Here is an 18,591-nt window from a genome sequence, read left to right as displayed (position 1 = left end):
AACTCTTTACTCATGACTCATCTTTCTGGCAACCAGCCCCAATCCTGAACCTGTCCAGGGGCCCGAAGCCACCTGTCATCTCATTATCATACAAAAGACACTCCTATCACCCCAGAGATTCCAAAAGTCTTAGAAGCTCTTGTGTTAGGTATTGAAACCTAAGACCAAATATTATAACCAATGATGTTCCTATCACTCAGGAAATTACAAGGGTTTTAGAAGCTCTGGGCCAAAAACCAGGAAGAATACTAAATATATACACTATTGTACTATGTATCCCACTATCACGATATTTTTTTTTTTTTTTTGAGACAGCGTCGACCTCTGTTGCCCAGGTTAGAGTACAGTGGTGTGTACAGCTTATGATGCGATCTCAGCTCACTGCAACCTCCACCTCCCAGGTTCAAGCAATTCTTGTGCCTCACGCTCCTGAGTAGCTGGGACTACAGGTGTGCGACACTACAACTGACGAATTTTTGTATTTTTTAGTAGGACGGGGTTTCACTGTGTTGCCCAGGCTGGCCTTCAACTCCTGGCCTCAAGTGATTTGCCTGCCTCGGCCTCCCAAAAATCTGGGATAAGTCACAAGCCACCATGCCTGGCCTCACTATCACAATAATTATACTGAGAGGATGGGGGAGAAAAACGTGGGCAACAGGAGGAGGGGAGAGGGTAAGCAACCTGAATCCTTGTCTTCCACACAATCTAGAAGAACCAGCTAAAACATAAACACAGTAACCTCCAAGGAGCAGGGATCAGGGTGGAGAAGGGTAAGGTAGGGGATTGCTGGGTTTTGTTGTAAGCCTTGTTAATTTCTGACTCTTAGAGTTGTATGCCTGTACAACTTTGCAAAAATGAGTATTTACCTGTAATCCCAGCACTTTGGGAAGCCAAGGTGGGCGGATCACGAGGTCAGGAGATCGAGACCATCCTGGCTAACACGGTGAAACCCCATCTCTACTAAAAATACAAAATATTAGCCAGGCATGGTGGTGGGCACCTGTAGTCCCAGCTACTCAGAAGGTTCTGGCAGGAGAATGGTGCGAACCCAGGAGGGAGAGCTTGCAGTGAGCTCAGACCATGCCACTGCAATCCAGCCTGGGTGACAGAGCGAGACTCCATCTCAAAAAAAAAGAAAGAGTATTTAATTTTTAAACAAAATCTGATACTTGACCAACAACAATAGTATATTAAGTGATACAGTTTTTTTTTTTGTTTGAGAGGGTCTTGCTCTGTTGCCCAGGGAGGAGTGCTGTGGTGTAATTCTAACTCACCACAGCCTCAGATTATTGGGATCAGGTGATCAACCTCCCGAGCAGCTAGAACCGCAGGTATGCACCACCACGCCCAGCATTTTTTTTTTTTTTTTTTTTTTTTTTTTTTTTGTAGAAGTGGAGGTCTCGTTATGTTGCTGGTCTTAAACTCCTGATCTCAGTGGATCCTACTGCCTCAGCCTCCCTAAGTGCTGGGATTACAGATGTGAGTCACCACACCAGGCCCAAGTGGCGTATTCTAAAATTTTTTGGAATCCAACCACTTTGAAAATGTATGGAGAGCTATAAATCGTCTCCCCATAAACACACATGGATGCATATACACAAAATTGTTGCACAGGATTTTGGGGACTTCATAAATTTCTGAAAGCCAGGTTAAAAACCTTAGGATTATAGATTCTGGTTTCTTTTTTTTTTTCTTTTTTTTTTTTTTTTTGAGACAGAGTCTCGCTTTGTCGTCCAGGCTGGAGTGCAGTGGCGTGATCTCGGCTCACTGCAAGCTCCGCCTCATGGGTTTACGCCATTCTCCTGCCTCAACCTCCTGAGTAGCTGGGACTACAGGCGCCCACCACCATGCCCGGCTAATTTTTTATATTTTTAATAGAGGCAGGGTTTCACCATAGCCAGGTTGGTCTCAATCTCCTGACCTCATGATCTGCCCTCCTCGGCCTCCCAAAGTCTGGGATTACAGGCGTGAGCCACCGCGCCCAGCCCTAGATTCTGGTTTATTAAAGGAAATGTATTTCAAGTCAGAGCTTGTCATTTATTGCACAGGAAAATAAAAACTTCATTTAAAAAATCAAAAACACCCACATGATAAAATGAGGTCCTGCTTGGTTTTAAACTACTTGGCCATCATCAGTTGTTTTCTTGACCACAGGATGCACCTAATTCCTAACTATGAATAAAGGTACAAACATTGTTTATTGGGCTTTTGGCTTCAGCCTAGAAATAGTCAGAGTCTCTCAAACTCAGGAATGTGAGTCGCTGTTGGGTTGATTCAGCTGTTTCCATTCTAGAAATGGACCTGGAATCACGTACTTTTCACCCATGAAGAGTCCTTTATGTAAAACTTGAAAAGGCAAAGTCCCAAATTCCCCATATGGGTGTTTCTTCCAGTAGAGGAATTACTCTAATGACTTCTTGGCAAAACTTACATAATCAGGGCAGGCCATCAAAATACTCCAAAACACAAAGTTTAGCTCCATTTCTGATGGACCTGTCTCCATTGCTATCAATCTCACCAACAGCCTCACATCAAGTCAGAGGAACGGTTTTTTCACTTAAGAAGGATCTTCATGGCTGGGTGTGGTGGCTCACGCCTGTAATCCCAGCACTTTGGGAGGCCAAGGTGGGCAAATCACAAGTTAACGAGTTTGTGACCAGCTTGGCCAACATAGTGAAACCCTGTCTCTACTAAAAATGCAAAAATTAACCGGGCCTGGTGGCACATGTCTGTAGTCCCAGCTACTCATGAGGCTGAGGCAGGAGAACTGCTTGAACCTGGGAGGTGGCAGTTGTGGTGAGCCAAGATTGCACCACTGCACTCCAGCCTGGGCAAGAGAATGAGACTCCATCTGGAAAAAAAAAAAAAAAAAAAAAAGAGGGATCTTCATGTTCCTGCCAATTTGCAAAAATGAAAAAAAAAATATTGCTATCTGTTAACCAGAGGCAATGAAAAGCACCTCCCAGGCTGCTGTAGTAACTGGATCAGTAACTGTGATGGGAGATTCCAACCCCCGAGACCTGTGACTATGTCACACAGCAAAAGGGCTTTGCCACAGGCCTTAGAAGGAGTATCCTGGGCTATCCAGGGAGGTCCAATCTAATCCCATGAGCCTCTAAGAGCATAGAACTGGCCAGGCACGGTGGCTCATGCCTGTAATCTCCACACATTGGGAGGCTAAGTCAGGCGGATCACGAGATCAAGAGATGGAAACCATCCTGGCTAAAATGGTGAAACCCCATCTCTACTAAAAACACAAAAATTAGTCGGGCATTGTGGCAGGCACCTGTAGTTCCAGCTACTCAGGAGGCTGAAGCAGGAGAATCACTTGAACCTAGGAAGTAGAGGTTGCAGTGAGCTGAGATCACGCCTCTGCACTCCAGCCTGGGCAACAGTGTGAGACTCCATCTCAAATAAAATTTTAAAATAGGGCATAGAACTTTCTCCGAGTGGAAGAAGAGAAATGCACACAGGGGAACTGGAGAGCCTGACCAGGTCCCTGGCCTAGCTAGTCCTGAGCTGATGGGACCACGTGCAAAGACCAGATAGAGGCCTCAGCAGCTGAGGGCAGCCCCCAACAGATGGCCAGCAAGGGAACAGACACCTCAGTCCTGCAACCACAAGAAACTATGTTTGGCCAAAAGTGCTTGGAAACAATTCTCCAGTGAGGAATGCAGCCCAGCCCACATGGTGATTTTTGCCCAGTGACACCCACGTCAGACTTCTGTCCCACAGAACTGTGAGATGATACAATTTCAATTGTTTTAAGCCCCAAAATTTGTGGAAATGTGGTAAAGCAGCAACAGAAATGAATACAATGATTTACGTGGAAACCCTTAGAAGACTGTCTGGCACCGTGTTGACACCTGACAGGCGTTTCCGGACTTCCTTACATCGCAAGACAGAGCTGGCCACACTCCATCCACAACAATAGATGATAGACTTGTTCTGACAAAACAGATTCAATGAATTATAAATGGCCCAGAACACCTACAAATTTCAGGTTTCAGGTAAGTGATTGCCTTTCCTTTCACTTAGAAACCTCACAATGCTCATTTTACTGATAAACTCTAAGTACCAAGCAGGAGACTAAACACCAGACAAACCCAGCCCCAGATGCCCCGAGGGAGCCCATCCCAGCACTCACTCCGCTGCACTGAAATGATGTCCAGGTCAGTTTATCCCAATAGACCAAGAACTCCAGCTCTCCATGTGTGAGTCACCAGTGCTGCCTCTGCATCTCTGCTTCCAGGATGGTGCTTCTGCACTTCACAGGAAATCTGTATCAACGTCTGTCAACACTATATATGACAGTGTAACTTAATATCTGAACAGAAAACATCAATCCTTTGAGGACCAGGGCCCGGTTTATTAGCCTTTGTCCTCCCACTGCCACTGTCTGGGACACCAGAGGCACTCGGTAGAAGTTGGTGAAGAGAAGGAAAAGGCAGAGGAGAGACAGGAAAGCAGGACCAACACTGCAGACACAGATTCCGAGGTGGCTGGAGGAGAGACAGGGCAGAGAAACTTCCTGGATGCTGGAATGGGGTTCACTGTGATACCTGCTGCTGAATTTCAAATGTCAAAGGTGGTGCTTTGCTGACCTTGACCTCTGACTGCCCTTTAGCTTTCCCGACCTCAACACAGGGCACTTAGAAACTGCAATGTCAAGAAATGATGCTTCATTAAAGCATGGGAATGTTATTTACATGGACGTCCATTACTGCATTTTTTACATGGGAATGTAAATAATTGAAGAGATTGGTAAAGACTAAATCATGCACATTCAGTGACTTTGTAAAATATTAATGATAACTGAAACACAAATTTTGATGTTCCCCAAAAATGCTAAAATATAAAACAATACTGGCCAGTTAAAGATAGAAAACAATCCTAATGAAGTCCCCAACAGACACATTAAAACTTCTCTGTACATTAAACATTTGGGATTTCAAAGGAAAACCCAGATTCATTCCATTCTTAATACGGCATTAAAAAAAAAAAAAAAACTTAGGTAATACAATATTTCATTAAAAATTTACAAAATTCCATTACATTTATGATTTCATTTGATCCTCAAAACAATCTCCTGAGTTAGGCAGAACAGGTATTACTAACAACTAACTCCATTCTACAGGTAAGGGAATTGAAGTTCAGAAAGCACTTGGACTTAACAAAAGCTTTAATAGGGCCACATATAGAAACCAAATCCTCTGCTCAAAAGAACTAGAAGTTATCTTTTACATATTATTCATACTTATATCCTGTCAATATCCAAAAACGTTTTGAGGTAGCCTGCAATAATAGACACCTATCCAATAAAAACATTAAAATGAAAAACGGGGGGAAAAACAGCAGGTAACATGGGAGACAGACAAAGGTACATAGCAAAGACTGAGACTTACAATCTAAGAAAACTTCATCTCTGACCTTCCAGTTCCAGGGACATAATACTAAAGGAAACAACATGGTTTATAGACTCATCAACTGACAAAAGAGAGGTTGCATCAGTTCTTAACTATGAAACACTCCTAGTAGCCACAGCAAATCTCTAGGACAACATATCAATGGTATCAAAGCAAGAGAATACTTCAGTGATAGAGTGAATTAAGTTCCCTGCTTGGGACCCAGGCCAGGGCTAGAGAAAAGAACTCTGAAATGTAGAGCTCAAAAATATATCCTCTGTCGGCCAGGCACGGTGGCTCACACCTGTAGTCCCCAGCGCTCTGGAAGGCCGAGGCGGGAAGATCACGAAGTCAGGAGATGGAGACCATCCTGGCTAGTAAAGTGAAATCCTGTTTCTACTAAAAATACAAAAAATTAGCCGGGCGTGGTGGCAGGCGCCTATAGTCCCAGCTGCTTGGGAGGCTGAGGTAGGAGAACGGAGTGAATTCAGGAGGCGGAGCTTGCAGTGAGCCTAGATCCTGCCACTGCACTCCAGCCTGGGCAACAGAGCAAAACTCTGTCTCCAAAAAAAAAAAAAAAAAGAAAAAAAAAAACAAAAAAACATATATATATATATATATATATATATATATATATATATATATATATATATATATACCCTCTGTCTTCTCCATACCCATGTGTTCCCTTCTGTGAGAGAATTCCTTACACCATTACGGGGAAGAGAATTTTTCTCTGCTCTATTTGCTTGAAAGAATTAAAGGTGTAGGGCAAAAATCTTGGAAATTATGTAGTTTACGATCCTCAAAAGTGAGAAAAATGAAGCCCAGAAGAGAAGGCCTTCCAGGAAAATTCCAGAGCCGGAGGTAGACCCCGTACATTGTTTTTGTTTTTGTTTAGAGAGAAAGTTAAACTATACGGCCCAGGCTGGAGTGCAGTGGAGCCATTTCACTCACTGCAACCTCCGCCTCCTGGGTTCAAGCTATTCTCCTGCCTCAGCCTCCTGAGTAGCTGCGATTACAGGCGCCCACCACCACGCCCAACTCATTTTTGTATTTTTAGTAGAGACAGGGTTTCACCATGTTGGCCATGTTGGTCTCGAACTCCTGATCTCAAGTGATCCGCCTGCCTAGACCTCCCAAAGTCCTCGGATTACAGGCGTGAGCCCCCGTGCCCGGCCGACCTGGTAAGTTTTAATCAAGTACTCTGAATTATGCAACAAACACTAGGAAGTAACAGAAAAAAAAATTAATCTAAAAATCCTCTGGAGAGTCAAAGAATTGCAGATTTAAAATAGCATGAATACTTGGATTCATGGTTTTGAAAATGGACCTCGCATTTACCCGCATGTACAAACTGCCTGCCCACCTCTATCAGAGCATTTTTCAAGCTGTGCTACAGTTAATTATGTACTGCCCAAATCCAATCTATCCCTGCAGATCATAAGCTCTTCAAGACCAGGACTTCAGGAGAAAGAGCAAAACTTCAGAGAGAAGAGAGCCACCGAAACAGAGTTCATAGCAATGGGTCGGCAGGAGCTGATGACTGGAGGTGCGCGGTAGCGTTGGGGTCTGGGACAGCGGAGGGCAGAGAACGCAAAAGGGCCTGCATGACACGCTACAGGGCTAGGAGCCACAGCTGCGGTGATTAGTTCAGTTTTGTCTCGTATGCCTGTTACTTATACACAATCTCTTGTTCAGAAAGAACTTCAGGTTGAGTATTTGGACTCCTTGAGCCTTCTGCTGTTTGTCTCCGGGACGTTTAACAGTCTTAAAAGGGGAAAACTGTCCAGTTCGATTTTCCTTCCTGGAACATTACAGGTTTTTCAAAAGTTTGATGAAAGCATTCACTAAGGAGTGATTCCACTTTCTCTGGTGGCTGAGAAATACGCGTCTGAGGGGCAGCATCACGTCTTCTTATCAAGCTGAGGTCAGAATCTCCCCACCCACGGACCTCACCCTCGCTCTCCCCTCATAAATCTGACCTCTAACTGTAACTGCCTTGGCCTCATTCCATGGGTGTGGATGCTCCTGCTTGAAACGCATTTTCCAGCCCGCCAAATTTTTGGGAGAGCTTCTTCCACTCTCCAAGCGCCGAGAGTTACAAAGTTCAATCTACCTTTCCAGATTTTTTTTTCTTCCCATTACTAACGGAAGAAATCAAGAAGCGCCCGGCAGAAGGGCCCTGCTCCCTCCAATCAGAGCCCAGCCCGGGGCCAGAGCAGGAAGTGCGGCGGTGGGACGCCTGGTGACAGCCCCTCGCCCACCGGGACCCGTCGGCCAGGACAGAGGTCGGTGCGGCCGCTGTGCGACAGCTCCGGGCCCGCGCCTCTCGCTTCCTCCCTCCGGGCAAGTGAGAGGACAAACCATGCGGCGGGGGCGGTGCGACCCCACCAACCGCGACCCTCGCGCACGGACCCCCACTACACCCGCGTCCCAGGCGGGGTCGACCTAGACGAGGCACGGGGCGGCGCACAGCCCCACTAGCAGGGCGGCCAGGACCCAAGCGCGTGGGTCCACGCAGCCACCTATATAGGTGACAAAACAGGAAACTGTCATGCGGGGCCAGGAAAAAGCCCCCACCCAGAGTCACGGTCTCCTTCGTCCGAGGGTCCGCGAAGTCCCCTCGGTGAGTCTAGCTAAGCAGTCTCGCTGAGAGGGAAGGCGGGGAGGGTGGCGGAGTCTCCCACTCGCGGTGACCCGGGCCCCGCCCCACGAGTGGGTTCTCGCAGGGCCCCCTCTGCGCACGCGGGGACCAGCCACGCCGCGGAGAACCGGGCAGAAGCCAGCGCCCGGGTCCATGAAGTCCCCTCCGCGGCAGTCGCGGGGAGCCGGGGAGCAGCGGGGACCGGCCCCCACCCGCAGGGCGACCGGCACCGCCGCGCGGGCCCACGCTTTATCGCAGCAGGGGCGAAGCCCCCGGTGCCACACGAGGCCGAGACAAAGCCCAGGCGCAAGGACTCCGGATCCCGAACTCGGACCCTGCGGAGCCCAGCTCGGAGCCGCCACGCCCGGGGCAGAGACCCCCGCCCGGTCCAGAGAACCCGTCGCCCTTCGCGCCCTCTCACCTCAGGCTGCCGCCTCGCATCGCTCGCTCCTGGCCGCGGAGCCTGGGCGCACTGGAGCGCAGCTGAGCAGCCGACAGAGACGCGGCAGCCTCAACAATGGAGCCCCGGGGAGGGGCCGCCGCGCCGCTTCAGCCCGTGTTCCCCGTTCAGGATCCGGCTCGGATCAAGGAGCTGCAGCTGGCTCGGGGCTGCGGCCAGGAAACACACCATACAGGTGCACATGGACCCGCCCACCGCCCGCCGCCCCGCCCCCAGCGGAGCCGGGCGCCTAGGGCCCCCTCCGGCCAATGGGGAGCAAGCCGCGCGGAGAGGGCGGGGCCTGGGGGAACAAAGGCAAGTTGGGCGGGGCGGCGCTGGGATTGGGCGTGCGGGGTCCCGCGGGAGGACCGGACCCAAGAGCTGGCCGGATCCTGGCCCCCTAGAAGACCCAGCTCAACGTCCACCTGCAGTCTGCTCTACAGGACGCACTCATCTCAAGGCCAGAACTCAGGCTTTTAGGGCAGACAGCGAGAGACAGGCTTGCTTTACAAAAAGTGAAACTGAGGTCCAAGGAATAGGATTGCCTGTTGCCCGAAGTCACATAGTCCCATTCACTCCTTCACCTTCTCATTCAGCAAACACTTGGAAGCACGTATGGTGGGCATTAGGAGTGAAGTAGGGCCGGGCGCGGTGGCTCCCGCCTGTAATCCCAGCACTTTGTGGGGCCGAGGCAGGTGGATCACTTGAGGCCAGGAGTTTGAAACCAGCCTGGCCAACAAGATGGAACCCCATCTCTGCTAAAAATACAAAAACTTAGCCGATCTTGGTGGCGCGTACCTGTGGTCCCAGCTACTGGGAAGGCTGAGGCAGGAGAATCGTTTGAACCCTGGATGTGGAGGTTGCAGTGAGCTGAGATGGTGCCACTGCATGCGCTCCAGCCTGGGCGACAGAGTGAGACTCTGTCTCCAAAAAAAAAAAAAATTAATAGATGGGAAGTAGAAGCGAACTTAGGCCTTCCCTGAAGGAGCTCGGCCAAGGAGTACCTGAAATGTCTCTGCATCTCTTTAAGGTCTGATAAAGGAACCAGGAGCGAGCACTAATCACTTCCCTTTCCTGCCTCAGAGCTTTCATATGTTTGCTGTTCCCCGCCTGAAATGCCAAGTACCAATGGTATTTATTTATTTATAGAAATGGGGTCTCCCTATGTTGCCCAGGGTGGTCTCAAACTCCTGGCCTCAAGCTATCCTCTCGTCTCAGCCTCCCAAAGTGTTGGGATTACAGGCATGAACCACTGTCCCCAGCCCTGATCGTCTTTCAAACCTCTTTCCTCATCTTATTTGAGCTTCCTGCTTCATGTGCCCCCACACCCTTGGTTTTCCTGTACTTCCATAGCTACTCTGCCAAACTTGTATATGTCTGGGCTCAGGCCAAATGCCCTTCCATTTGCAGTGGGCACTGCCACAGGAAATCTCATGCCCTTCCGGGCTTCACAAACCATCCACATGCTCTGCTGCCTGCTAGAGACATCCATCCCAGTCAGATGCCCAGCCCTGACCTTTCCCAAAGCCCCAGCTGGACACAGGGAAGCATCTCAAATTTTCCGTGGGCCAAAACAGAGTGCTTTATTAGTGCCCTAACCTGCTCATCCACATTCTCGTGATTCTCTGTAAACAGCCCCTCCATCCACCCAGTTGCTCAGGTGAAAATCTCAAATCCTCCTCCAGTCCTTCCTCCCCAAACCTCTCATGCAGCCCTCTGCCTTCCTAGGACGCTGAGCACCCCTCACTCCCAGCACCAGCTGGGGTACTGTCTGAGTAGCTGCCACCCACTTGGCATGAAGTGTGACCTCTGGCCCGGTGTGGTGGCTTACGCCTGTAGTCACAGCACTTTGGGAGGCTGAGGCGGGCAGATCGCTTGAGGCCAGGAGACTGGGACCAGCCTGGTCAATACGGTGAAACTAAAATACAACAATTAGCCAGGCATGGTAATGCGTGCCTATCATCCCAGCTACCCTACCCAGGAGGCTGAGGCAGGAAAATTGCTTGAACCTGGGAGGCAGAGCTGGCAGTGAGCCACTGTCACACCACTGCATTCCAGGCTGGGCAACAGAGTGAGACTCTGTTGTAAATTAAATAGAAAGAAGAAGAAGAAGAAGAAGGAGAAGTGTGAGCTCTCTAAGGCAAGGCAGTGTCCCACTCTGATTCACTTCCATGTGCAAAACAGTACCTGCACCCTGAAGGCATTCACTCACGGACGCTGCTGGGATGGGTGGATGCACGGTTAAGGTCTTCATGGTGGCTGGGGCTGACCCCATCCCCATCGCTCTTCCCACACACACCTGCACACTCATCACTCCCACGCTCGCACCCACCACTGAAAGCCTGGCCCCTAATCTGATTTGCCTAACAAGGTCCCCAGATGAACAACACAGGCTTCCCTACCTCTCCCCTGCTAGGGCCCCACCGTGTTCTGGGATGTAGTCAGGGATCAGGAGAACAAAACCTCAGGGAGTGAAAGGACATTCCAGGGTGCAGGCCTCTGCATCCCCCTCCATGCCCTCACCCCTGCCTGACACACCATCACCCCTGTACCTGGCCAGCTCCTACCAGCCCTTAAATTCTCACCAAGTTCTGTGGTGGCAGCCACACCCTAAAGTGACTGACCCCCCAATGACCTATGCCCTTGCATAGTCTTCCTGACCTTAGATACGAGCAAAACCGGTGACTGGCTTCTAAGTCATAGGCCCTGGCAAAAGCAATGGGATGTCACTGTCACAGTGCATCACCTTCGCACACTAGAGAGAAATGTTCCACCTGCAGGCGCTGCCGGAGGGAGATGCTGTGCTGAGAAAGACCTTTGGAGGGGCCCCGTAGGCAAGGAAGCAAAAAGCTGGGCCCTTGCCAAGCGGGTCTGAGGAAATGAATTCTGCCAGTAACCTCAGCGGACCTGAAAATGGATTCTGCACTGGGGGAGCCTCAGATGAGGATGCAGCCCAGCTGCTTAGCATGAGATCCCAAGCACAGGACCCGCTTAAATAGGCTCAACTCCTAGCTTGCCATAGTTGGCTTTAAGGTGTGTGTTGTTTTAAGCTTCTACATTTTTAGTTATTGCCTATGAAAGTGTTAAAATGTGAGACAATAACTTAGGTCCCCTCCCCATCACACACATTCTTCCTTCTGGCATTCATCCCAATTCTCCTTATTGATTTAAAATCTCCCTCTTGACTGGGTGCAGTGGCTCAGGAGTTCCAGACCAGCCTGGCCAACATGGTGAAAACCCATCTCTACTAAAAATACAAAAATTAGCTAGATGTGGTGGTGCAATCCTGTAATCCCAGCTACTCCGAAGGCTGAGGCAGGAGAATTGCTTGAATCCAGGAGGCAGAGGTTTCAGTGAGCCATGATGACACCATTGCACTCCAGCCTGAGTGACAAGAACAAAACTCTGTCTCAAAAAAAAAAAAAAAGTCTCTTGCCACTAGCATGAAGGTCCCATGAGAAGAAAAATGGAAACTCTTGCTCATAACAGTGTCCCAAATGCCCAGCACGGTGTAGTTCTAGGGCAGTTGGTCGATGGCGGACGCTGCTGGTTGGAGGGCCCAGCTGGCCCTCCCAGCTGCCTTCTCCCTGGTCATGTTCCATTATAGAAAACAGAATAGTTTCATGCCTTTCCAGAGTCCCTCTTAGTGGGGATTGGCCAAGTGACATTGTCCTGCCCTGGGAGACATAAGTGGAAGTTGGCTGAAAGGTTTGTAGCCGTGGTGTGCTGGGGAGATTTGAACCAGGACATGAGAGCTGACCGTCCATTGTTCAGGAATTCTGCAAGTTGATTGTTCAACACATTCAGTACTTAAAAATATCAAATAATATAAACTCGCAAATTAAAAAATGCATTAAACCAGATGCAGTGGCCCACGTCTAACACATTGGAAGCCTGAGGCAGGAAGATCACTTGAGCCCAGGAGTTCAAGACCAGCTTAGGCAAAAAAGGAAGAGCCTGTCTCCACAAAAAATTTAAAATTAGCTAGGCATGGTGGTGTGTGCATGCAATCCTAGCCACTCAGGAGGAGCTACTCAGGAGGCTGAGGTGGGAGGATCGCTTGAGCCACCTGTTCAAGGCTCCAATGAGCTATGATAGTGCCACTGCACTCCAGTCTGGGTGACAGAACCAGACCCTGTCTCAGAACTAAACATATTTCATATATTAACAAATTTATAATAAATGTATATTTACATATACATGTATGTATTATAATTATATATTTAGACATAAATATATATTTCTTGTTTTATTTATTTATTTATTTATTTATTTTGAGTTGGAGTTTAACCCTTGTCACCCAGGCTGGAGTGCAATGACACAATCTGGGCTCACCGCAACCTCCACCTCCTGGGTTCAAGGGATTTTCCTGCTTCAGTCTCCTGAGTAGCTGGGATTACAGACACACACCACCATGCCTGGCTAATTTTTGTATCTTTAGTAGAGATGGGATTTCTCCATGTTGGTCAGGTTAGTCTCGAACTCCTGACCTCAGGTGATCTGCCCACCTCGGCCTCCCAAATTGCTGGGATTACAGGTGTAAGCCACTGTGCCCAGCCTATATGATATATTTATATATTATAATTATGTTTATTAATTTTATATAATTATATATAAATATCAATATAAAAACTTTCCTTGCCTTCTCTTGTTTCTACCTTCAGTCAGTCCCATGACTTCAAATACTATCTACATGTAGTAATTTTAAATGTATGTTTATATATATATATATATTTTGTTGTTGTTGAGACGGAGTCTTGCCCTGTCGTCAGCCTGGAGTGCAATGGCGCAGTCTCAGCTCACTGCAACCTCTGACTCCCGGGTTCAAGCGATTCTCCTGCCTTAGCCTGCCAAGTAGCTGGGCTTATAAGCGCCCACCACCACGTTCAGCTAATTTTTGTATTTTTAGTAGAGACAGGGTTTTGCCATGTTGGTTAGGTTGGTTTTGAACTCCTGACCTTAACTGATCGCCCACCTCGGCCTCTTAAAGCGCTGGGAATGCATGCGAGAGCCACCTTGTCCAAAATATTTTTCTGTTTCCAAACATTTTACAAGAGAGGAAAGCGGAGAATAAATCATCTGACATACTACTATAAAAAGAAAATCTTTGTGCCTCTCTTCATCTTTCCTAAGTGTACATATTACCAAAATGTCTTTAGGTTGAGGTCCCCCCGTGAAAACTTTACAGGGTGTTGTGTCCTCAGACACCCTCCTGTCTTTTCCTAGTCCTGGCATTTTAGAACTGTCTGGAGATGATCCAGGATACCCGCTGTGGCCATGTCTATCGGAGGGTCTAGTGAGTATCAGCCCCGGGGTCATCTCATCCCCAAGGACAGCCTGAGGTAGGGGGTAGAGTCTCTCAGGGGAGCAGCTGGATGCTCTTGGCCTTAGAGGAATCTCCTGGTATAGTTTCATCTAAAATGGTGACCCCTTAGGGTTATTAAAATTTTACGACATTAAAATGAATGGACAATACAACGTAATGTCATTAAAGCTAGGTCATTAAAACTGTTCCTCCAGACGGAGCTTTTATTCCTCAGAGACACATTGACGGTCTGCCAATGGGATGCTGATATTGAAGGGAAAAGGCAGAAATGATTTCTGCTCTCTAGATTGTCTCAGATTTGTGAAGAGAGAAAAACTGTCCCAAAGGACAAGGAAAACCCACCCCAGAGAGGATGTGCAAAAACCTGAATATGAAAATGCACTCAAGGCACACAGGAGGACAAAGAGCAGTGCCAGTGCCTCCTAGGTGGTCACTGAGTACTTAACTGAACAGGATGGGTGTCCCGAGGGATAGAAGGGCCTGCAGTGACACTTAGAAAGGTCTGTGTTGGAGTCAGCGCTGCCTCTCCCTGAGTTTGTTACCTTGATAAGGCTTGTCCCCTTATATGAGTTTCAGTTTTTCATTGACTGTAAGATACATGTTGTCAGTACAGTTTGAAAGATAAAGGTATTATTTCCAAAGTAGCAAGGTAAAATGACGTATTTTATTTGCTAAAAGTTCATATTTATTTCTTCCCCAGAGTGAGTGTAGTAAGATTTAAAGGTCTGTTCTTTTCAAGGGTAATTTCAAATGGAATTGTAGGACTTAGCTTTGTGAATGCTACTGGTGAAATAAAAGTATGATAGATAAATTGATGACTTACAAGGATTCACCAAAATGTCAGTTCCCCTCTTGTAGCATGGTGAAGAATTTATGACAGTGGACACATCTGTGTCCTCTTATCTGGATATCTGAGGGGTTTTTTGGTGTTGTTTTATGTTTTTTGTTTTGGAGACACTGTCTTGCTCTGTAGCCCGGCTGAAGTGCAGTGGCACTATCTCTGCTTACTGCGACCTCTGCCTCCCGGGTTCAAGTGATTCTCCTGTGTCAGCCTCCCGAGTTACTGGGATTATAGGCACCCACCATCACACCCAGCTAATTTTTGTATTTTTAGTAAACACGGGGATTTAGGCCTGGCACTGTGGCTCAGGCCTGTAATCCCAGCAATTTGGGAGGCCAAGGTGGGCGGATCACGAGGTCAGGAGTTCCAGAGCAGCCTGGCCAACATGGTGAAACCCTGTCTCTACTAAAAATACAAAAAAAAAAAAAAATTAGCTGTAATCCCAGCTACTTGGGAGGCTGAGGCAAGAGAATTGCTTGAACCCGGGAGGTGGAGGTTGCAGTGAACCAAGATCTTGCCACTGCACCTCAGCCCAAGTGACAATGCAAGACTCCGTCTCAAAAAACAAAAAATACAAACAGCAAAAAGGCGGGGTTTTGCCATGTTGGCCAGGCTGGTCTCAACATCCTGACATCAGATGATTGCTCACCTCATCCTCCCAAGGTGCTGGGATTACAGGCGTGAGCCACCATGCCCTGCCCACACTATTTTCTTTTTATTCCCTAAATTTTAATATATTTGAGTTTGTCTGTTCCTTTATCACTGTTTTCTTACATAAAAGAAATTCTGCCTAATCCTTCGTTAAAAAAAAAAAATCTTTCTGTGACTTCTGAAAGTGTTCTGGTTTTATCTTTCATATTTGAATATATAATAAGTTGATTATGGATCATGGAATAGAGAAGAATGCAATGCATCTTCCTAAGCAGATGCCAGCCTGGTTTGCCTCATATTTTAAAGTGCATGTGATTTCTTTTTCTATTCTACAGTGCCTACTCTATCATTCATCAACTTTCCATTTAAATGCTGGGTCATTAAGACTTTTCTTCCCGTTGGTCTGCTTGCTCATCTCTCTGCTAATACTGTGCTGTCCTGAGTATTTTCGTTTGAAAATCTTAGAAGTATGTTAGACAAGCCATCACTCTTTTTTTAGATGACTAAAAAGCATTAGACATTTGTCATTTTTACTATGCATGAAAAAGTAATTTTTCCTGCCTGAAAAAAAACCTGATTTGGGAATTTATGTGATTTCATAGGAATAGCATCTGGAAGTGGTGACATTAATGTCCTTTTTAAAAAACAGGTGTCGTATTTCCTCTTATTCCTTTCTACCTTGACATTGTGCAATAGAAATTTGAAAAATTATTGTATTAATATTGTCAAATATCAATTATTGGTTTTATTTACTACTCAATTAAATTTAATAAGCCTACTCTCTTTTGGTATAATCACATGGAATGGGCTCAACTCCCCAGTTAATAAGTGACAGCACATGTAAAATATTGTCTACCAGGGAAACTCACTGAACACTTAGTGTTCAAACTGTGTTTTGGTGTCTGGTTCCCTAAGCACCACTGCAGTGAAAATAATAGACCTTCGGCAGAAAAAGTTTTGGCAAATATATTGCATAAGCCATTTAGAGCAGTGAGTCATTCTTATTACTTGGGTTGGTGGAATCCCTTTCAAAATGTAAGTTACTAATACAAACAAAGATGGAATTTTATGAGCAGGCATTTTTAAGAATAAGTAGTCTCAGGACTGATAATATTAACTCCTTTATGCACATCAGGTAGAACTTTATTATGACAGATACTAGAAATGTACAAAGTGAAGTTAAAAGGTGACTCCTAGCAGCACATCTTACTCCCTGGATTTTCTAATGAGATGGGTGTTTCTACTTTGCTGTTGCCTTTTTGAATAGTTCAATTCTCGCATTAGTACTGCTGTGTGGGAGGGAGTATGTGTGAACAGAGTAAGAGTTGTGACAATCAAGTCATAGAATAAATGCTTGGAAATTTTAGAATCATGTAAACAGCTTATGGATTGAGTATAGATTCCCAGTGCTGTCATTCTCACCCGTCCTTCTATCCACAAGTGTGGAATGTTCTAGGACTCCATGGCTTTTGAGGAAGTGGCTGTGAACTTTACCCAGGAGGAATGGGCTTTGGTAGATTCTTCTCAGAAGAATCTCTACAGAGAAGTGATGCAGGAAACCTGCAGGAACCTGGCTTCTGTAGGTAAGAATGACAACACATTTCACTTAATTACAGAAGTATTTCCCTATCATCAGTGCTATTTGTGATTTGGAATGTGGTAAGGGAATGATTTGGTGAAGAAATCAGGCATGGGCACTGTGTACAATGAACATGAAATCTAGTAATGTTTCTGTAGTTTGTAATAATTCATGATAATTTTGTGGGTCTGCATTTTAGGAAACAAATGGAAAGACCAGAATATTGAAGATCACTTTGAAAAACTTGGGAAAGATATAAGATAATTTGCACTGAGAAGAGGAAATAAAGTCCTCTGAAGGAATCTTAGCTTGTCATGAACTTAAAAACAAACAATCAAAACAAATAGAGTCACTTGAAATTTATTTTTTTTAGAAAAATTTCACCCAAAATGTAACGTACTTCAAGGTAGCAGTCAGTGTTTGGAAAACAGTTTACTTGAAAATAGCACTACAAAATTGTGTATATGAATGTTACTAATTTGGTCATAGCCATGCAGGTGGTAGCCGTGTTTTCAGTAGTAACCCATTTACTTTCAAATAATTCAATCATGGCAAAAATAATAATAACAATAATAATAATAACAATGCTTTTTCCTTGGTATTGGTAGCAGTGTAAGGCCAAGACCTATTAGTAAGTGGAAAGTTATTAAACCAACCAATAATAATGTGCTTGTCATTTTTTTACAGAAATCATGTGGTACAGAGACTGTGTGAAAGCAAAGAAGGTAGACAGTATGGACAAGTAGTCAGCCAAATTCCAAATCTTGATCTGAATGAGAACATTTCTACTGGATTAAAACAATGTGAAAGCAGTGTTTGTGGAAAAGTCTTTGTACATCATTCCCTCCTTAATAGGCACATCCTGGCTCACTCAGGGTACAAACCATATGGAGAGAAGCAATATAAATGTGAACAATGTGGGAAATTCTTCGTTTCTGTTCCAGGTGTTAGAAGACACATGATAATGTACAGTGGAAATCCAGTTATACATGTACGATATGTGGGAAAGTGTTTTATTTTCTCAATTCATTTGAAAGACATCAGAGAACTCACACAGGAGAAAAACCCTATAAATATAAACAATGTGGTAAAGCGTTCACTGTTTCCGGTTGTTGTCTAATACATGAACGAACTCACACTGGAGAGAAACCCTAGGAATGTAAGGAATGTGGGAAAATATTTAGATTTTCTTGTTGTTTTAAGATGCGTGAAAGGACTCACACTGGAGAAAGACCCGATACATGCACCAAATGTGATAAAGCCTTCAGCTGTTCCACTTCCCTTCGTAACCATGGAGCATTCATACTGGAGAGATACCCTATGAATGTAAACAATGTGGCAAAGCCTTTAGTCATTTGAGTTCCCTTTGTAACCATAGAAGTACTCATACTGGAGAGAAAGCCTATGAATGTAAACAATGTGACCAAGCCTTCAGTTGTCTCAGTTCCCCTCACCTCCACGAAAGAATTCATACTGGAGAAAAACCCTATGAATGTAAGAGATGCGGTAAAGACTACGCTCGTTCCAGTCATCTTACTCGCCATGAAAGAAGTCATGATATAGAGGCTGGGTGTAGTGACTCAGCCTATAATCCCAGCACTTTGGGAGGCCAAGGTGTGTGTATTGCTTGAGCCCAGGAGTTCATAACCAGCCCGGATTAAAACAGTGTGAAACAACCTGGGCAACACGGTGAAACCCTGTCT

The 18,591-nt window shown here is 46.1% G+C and overlaps 1 pseudogene; it reads left to right on the top strand.

The window, feature by feature from the left end:
- Positions 1-18,533, top strand: part of LOC139361436 (zinc finger protein 669-like) — a 35,685-nt pseudogene extending 17,152 nt beyond the window's left edge.
- Positions 18,534-18,591: the final 58 nt, after the last annotated feature.

The sequence above is a fragment of the Macaca nemestrina genome, unplaced genomic scaffold, assembly GCF_043159975.1.
Source record: "Macaca nemestrina isolate mMacNem1 unplaced genomic scaffold, mMacNem.hap1 Scaffold_493, whole genome shotgun sequence".
Classification (NCBI taxonomy): domain Eukaryota; kingdom Metazoa; phylum Chordata; class Mammalia; order Primates; family Cercopithecidae; genus Macaca; species Macaca nemestrina.
The sequence above is the reverse complement of the archived record's forward strand: the minus strand, read 5'-3'. Positions and strand labels throughout refer to the sequence as shown.